Source organism: Prosopis cineraria, unplaced genomic scaffold (assembly GCF_029017545.1).
Source record: "Prosopis cineraria cultivar Desert tree isolate PC_DT_omini unplaced genomic scaffold, ASM2901754v1 PC14, whole genome shotgun sequence".
In the NCBI taxonomy this organism is placed as follows: domain Eukaryota; kingdom Viridiplantae; phylum Streptophyta; class Magnoliopsida; order Fabales; family Fabaceae; genus Prosopis; species Prosopis cineraria.
In genome coordinates, this window is record NW_026555345.1 from 1,885,390 (window position 1) to 1,891,389 (window position 6,000).

General features: G+C 33.8%; 2 pseudogenes; one reads left to right on the forward strand and one right to left on the reverse strand.

Annotated features, from left to right (window-relative positions):
* Positions 1 to 1,967: 1,967 nt before the first annotated feature.
* Positions 1,968 to 2,855, forward strand: LOC129293062 (uncharacterized; annotated as a pseudogene).
* Positions 2,856 to 4,896: 2,041 nt separating this feature from the next.
* LOC129293063 (UPF0496 protein 4-like) lies at positions 4,897 to 5,764 on the reverse strand (annotated as a pseudogene).
* Positions 5,765 to 6,000: the final 236 nt, after the last annotated feature.

A 6,000-nucleotide genomic window follows, 5' to 3' on the forward strand; every position in this document is an offset into this window, starting at 1 on the left:
ATTAAAGAAAACTGACAAACTGAAGCTTAACAATTTTTTGAACCAAACCAAATTGAAGTTTTGAAAAAAATAAACTGAAACCAAATCAAAATTTAATGGTTCAGTTCAGTTATTAGGCATTTTTGTCAACATATTAGGCTTTTTTTTGTCAACAAATTGGGCTTATCTCTAAAAAAAGAACATTATACTAATTAAGAAATAATTTAAAATACAAAATCTCCATGACTAAAGTGGGGGAAAAATGATCTAGATTGGTCCAATGGACCCTGTAAAATCTTGATTCTTGAAACTCAAACAACTGTAAAATTAACATAACAAATATAAATAGTGAGGAAAACAAAAGGATTCCCAAATACAATAGCGTAGATACTAGACAACATAGAAAAGCATATCAAAATAAAGGAATCAAATATAATACTAGTATTTCTAAAAAAATATTAATAAAAATAAAAATAATCCTTAATAATATAAATAAATTATAATATTTATATATATATATATATATATATAATTTCAGTTAATTTGATCTATTCGGTTATGCAATCCTCAAACTGAACTGAATCATTTAAACTAAAATTTTTCTGGAAAAAAAAAATCAAACTGACCATTTAAATGAAATAAGCTGAATCAAACAAATCAAACTCAATTTCGTTCGGTTTGGTTTTGCTCACCCCTAATTTTAGCCATTAAAAGCTGAAACCTGACACCCTTTTATTATCTCACGTCTAAATCAACTAGGGTTCTGTTTCTTTATTCTATGACCCTCCAGGGTAAATTGTTTTGTGTTTGTTTCTCTAATACATCACTCTCAAACCCTTCATGTCTCCAAACCCATTTGAAGTAATTAGTTTCACAGATGTAGCAGAGGCAACCGCAAGTGATAGACAAACAAAACGGTTGCAAAGAGAGAATGGGACAAATGACATGATAGCATGCTTCCAATGTAATCAGCATTTGCAGTGAAGTCTTGGCCTTAATTAAATACTCGGTTTGTGTTTGCTTTTCTCATGTGTTACTCTCAAAGCCTTCATGGCATGACCTTTTAAACCCATATGGAGAAGTTAGTTTTATAGATGTAGTAGAGACAAGCACGGGTAATAAAATACAAAATGGTTGCAGAAGAGAGTGGCACAGACGATAGTTTGCTTCCTTTAAAATATTCCATAACTAAGTCGGCATAAGTCACCAAGACAATCAATATCTGCATAGAAGCCTTAGCCTTAATTTAGTGTAGTGAGAAGGCAACTTTATTGATGAATACTATTAATTAAAATTAGGAACGGCTTCTCTTCTGGACATAAGCTCTGAAGAACGTCAACTTTAAGTTTTTTGGTGGCTATATCAATGACGTGTTAAGATAGGGACACAAGGCAACTCAGAAAGATTCCATCTTTGGCACATGCCATATTTCAGGAAGCCCATGTGATTCCAAAGCCCAAAACTTGATGAAACATTATGCAATAAAAAACAGCATTAGGCCACTAAGTGGAACCGCCTATATGGATTGTATTGTATTTATATGATATGTACAGAGATTTTATCTGAAAATCTCAAATTAAATGCGTTACACATGTCCACACGAGCAGCATATGAGTCTCATTTAATGTCAGATGAGATATCCATTAGGAAAAGATAATTTTCATACGCATGTAACCCAGTGATAAAGGGGATGTCAATGTCACTCGTGTGCTGGATAAAATAAAGATGGATTTATGATATGTGTGGCTTTGAGTTTTCTAAAATAAAAGGGTCTGAGTTGGAGTGTTCCTATACAAGGGACAATTGCATTGGCATATCCGACAGCAAGTTTGGATCTGAATCTAAATCAGTTAGGACTTATTGATATGTGCAAGGATAAGATTCTTCTGGTCTCCCCATACCCACAATATATATTGAACTACCTCCAAAAGGTCTGTGGATTCAATCCTGCCTTCAATCTCAAAGTATTTCTCTTCTCTAAAGAAAAAATGACAGTCTCTGATAGCCATACTCGATCAAAAAGCTTACCCTCTAAACCACACCCTCTTCTTCTTCAATGCAACGAATACCTGAGTGGATTAGAGGCTTCTACTGCTACAACCTCATCGTCATCTTCTTTTTCATCATCTTTCTCATTCAACCACAAACTGACTGACCTTTAGGATTTGCATGAAACTGTTGAAAAATTAGTCTAACTTTCCCTTACCCGAGAAGTCCTTGTCTAAGAGAGTCAAGAAAACTGGGTGGAAAAGCTCTTGGATGGATCTCTCAGGCCCCTGGACGCGTGCACAGTAGCCAAAGATGCACTGTTGCAAACAAAGGAGTGTGTAAGGAAAGTTCAATCAATCATGAGAAGAAAAAGAGGAGGTGAAATGGAGGTAACAGTAGAGGTCCAAAAATACTTGACCTCTAGGAAGGTAGTCAAAAAGGCAATCTCCAAAGCCTTAGGAAATTTGAAGGCTTCTTCAAATAAGTGCAAGTCCTCTCCTTCCCACAAGGCTCATCAAAAGCCAGAACTGGTGAACCTATTTAAGGATGTGGAGATAGTCACTCTTCAAATTTTGGAGTCATTGTTGAGTTTTATCTCTGCGTCAGCACAGTCAAAGCCAAGCAAGTGGTCTTTGGTGTCCAAGCTAATGCACAACAGAAGGATTTCTTGTACAGAGGAAGCAGAAGAGAATGAATTTGCCAAAGTAGACTCTGCATTGCAAGCCTTTGTGTTCCACGCAACAGGGAAGTCAGAGAATACAGATCATTTGCAGAACCAATTGGAAAACTTGGAGTTAGTGATTCAAGACTTTGTGGCAGGACTTGAAACCCTTTTCAGGAGATTTATCAAAACTAGGGTTGCGCTCCTTAACATTCTCAATCACTAGTTGTGCTATTTGGTCAAATAGAGTTATGTAATTTTGACCAAAATTAGATTTTCACTTGCCCTTGTACATGCAAAAACATTGCATAAATTCAGTACTCTTACCCAATATTTTGCTGTTATGTAGTTTTTTTGTTATGTGCATATTTGTTACTTGTTGTCTCTCTTTCTGAAATCTTACCTTTGTGCTATGCCTTTAAGTTTGTCAATCTAATGAAGTTTGTTTCAAAACTGACCTCGTGTTCTACGACACAGGATTTTACTTTGACGCTGACACACCGTTTCCCCGAAGTTCAATGAAATAGAATTTAAAAAAAATTCTCTCAAACTATATAATGCCCACAAAACTCAATTCATTGATTCCCAAACTTGTTTTCATGAATTATGAATCTCTAAGGTTAATGTGTTGAAGACTATCGTAGACTCTGCAAACAGATACAATTTTACAATCTTCACCTCAAAAAGTGACAATCACATTTTGTATTTCAACTATAAAATAATGAGCGTGTCGCACACTCATTATTCTTGAAAATAAATAGGAAATGTTGTTAGAAAAAAGAGAGAGGTAATTAATTTTTGAAAAATGTTTTTTAAAATTAATTTAAATAGCTATAACCAAACTTTTACTTTTTAAAAGAAGTAAAAATTTGAAAAATGTTTTTTAAAAAATACGAGAAAAAAAGTATCGTAAGCAAATATAATATGGTTTGATATGGAAAAAAAAATTATATACATGCATCGAACTTATTTTACTCACCCCAAATTAAATACAGTGCAAAGAAAATAAATGAAAAAAGAACACAGGATAAATAAATAAAATTTACCAGGACTAATATACCTTTCGAAAATTTCAATATTCACGCAGTTTAAAAGGTTAAAAAAATTAACCAAAAAAGAAAAAAGAAAAGAAACGGTGGCAAAAAAGGAGGTATAATTTATGTGCTTTTAGCTGAGAGGTTCTGAGGAAGTTAACCAACCTTGATCCAGATCAATAAATAATGTCAGAAATATTAATATTGTCTCCTAAACAGGAGCACTATAACTTAGAATTTCATTTTTTCCCCTTCTTCACACTTGCAATAATCTTATCTGCATTCTATTTATGTTACACCGTGCAAGAGTGACATTTTGTCATTCTCTATTTAATGTACAAATAAAATTGCACCTAGCAAATTGAAAATTCATATAACTTCCATATGATTATCTGCTCCACGTGTTGCCAAATAATCTTTAGCATTATATGCTAGATGTATTTACAAAACTCTGAAGTTTCTTCATTATTACATACTCCATTCCTTAAAAAATGTTTAGAGGTTGAATGTTTAAAAATAAAAAACATGTTTAGTCTTTTAAGATGTAATCATTACTTTTTTTTAAAAAAAAAAAGAGTGCCCCAATTGAATGGATGACTTTATATTTTTTTAGGGTAAAACACCCTATTAAAGATTAGTAAATATAAAAAGATAGGATTAATTTAAAGATAAATAATTATTTTATTAAGAGGTGAGATTCGATTAAAAATACTTTATATTTTTTAATAAAATGAGTATAAATTAGTAGTTAGTTGCCTGTAGACTAATAAACAAAGGCAACAAACTACATGTTGTTCAATGCAATTCTAGCATATAATATTTGAACCGATTACTCGTGCATGTATTGGCAATTAAAGTTTATGAGAATGCTTTGATTTCATTTGATAATTGGATTCTAAGTGTTTGTGGCTAGAATAAATCCATGCTCATAACATAAAACTAGCTATTATATTTACATGTTGACCAAGAAAACTAACAAGCGGCTATCCTTCTTTCTAGCTCTAATAAATCCTAAGATGATTGTATTTTTCATTAACAGGGAACAATAATGCAAAACTGATATTTGAAAGGTTGGAAAGAAGAAAGATGATCAAATAGCAATAGCGTGAGACTAAGATGACATATACTCAGTAAAAGAACACTATTATTAATCACATTCACGCACAAGTATGAGACACTCATGGGGGAAAATTGAATTTGAGTGTCCAAAGTTATCCTAAATATTTTGTGTAACTAGATGTTGGAGATGTTGAGAAGTGAGACCCTAGTTCTGATAAGTTTCCTTGAAAGGCATTCAACTCCCATTTCTAGATCTTGAATGCACATCTCTAAATTTTCCAAATCGCTTAAAATTGTCAATAGATGCATGCTTGTGACTGATGAGAGACTTCAAAGTTGCATCTACCTTCTCAAACCCATTTGTGCTTAATTTTTGAGAGTCACAAGCTACTCTTTTTGGCTGCATCAACTTGGAAATTGCTAACCATCTGCTTTGTTTTGACTGTCCTTTTAGATCGGAGATGAAGTACAACAAAGATTCTAATGTGCTCGTGGTGACTGCTTCAGCTTCTTTTAACATGCTAAGCATGCCATTTTTTTTAGTTGCAGAAGAAACTACAAGTTCATTTCTTATTCCTTTGATATTTCCCAAGGCCTTTCGAATTGCTTTCTTCACATCCTTCCTGGAAGCCAAATAATTTCCAGCCCCGACTGTGGATGCAGCTTCAGCTCCTCTTCTTCTAAGGGCTGACTGAACTTCATGCACAAACTCCTTTGATTGCACAAGACAACCTTTAGCAGTATTGCAAATATCCAAGAGCCTTAGAGAGCCATCTAGTAGTTCATCAACCCATTTTTGGCTGCAATCTTGTGAGAAGACTTGTTGGGTGGTTGACAATTGAAGCAACTTAACATAACAGTCTTGTAAATCTTGCAAGCCACTGAGTTTGTAGCTTAAAGAAGATAAAGAAGAGGCAGAATCAGAAGACCTTAATCTGTTCAGGTGCTCCTCAAATTGCGATACAAGGGGGTGAGGTATGGTGGGAAAGCTATTAGAGCGTATATGAAGAGAGGTCTTTGGGCTTAATTCAAAGGCTACCATTTTCTTTTCTTAGAAAATAGAAGGCTTTGGAGATGAGAAATGCAATTTCTTCTAAACTTGTGAGTTTCAGTTGTGGGCATCTTCTTATATAGCCAAAGAATAGAGGGAGACAAGAAGAATATTTTTCTGTTCACATGTCACCAAGTTGGCATTCGACAATATCAAATTAACATGATTCTTTGTGCTTCCATTGCATTGTTTTCTCAGTGCTTCCTCATGCATCAGTTGTTGAGTTG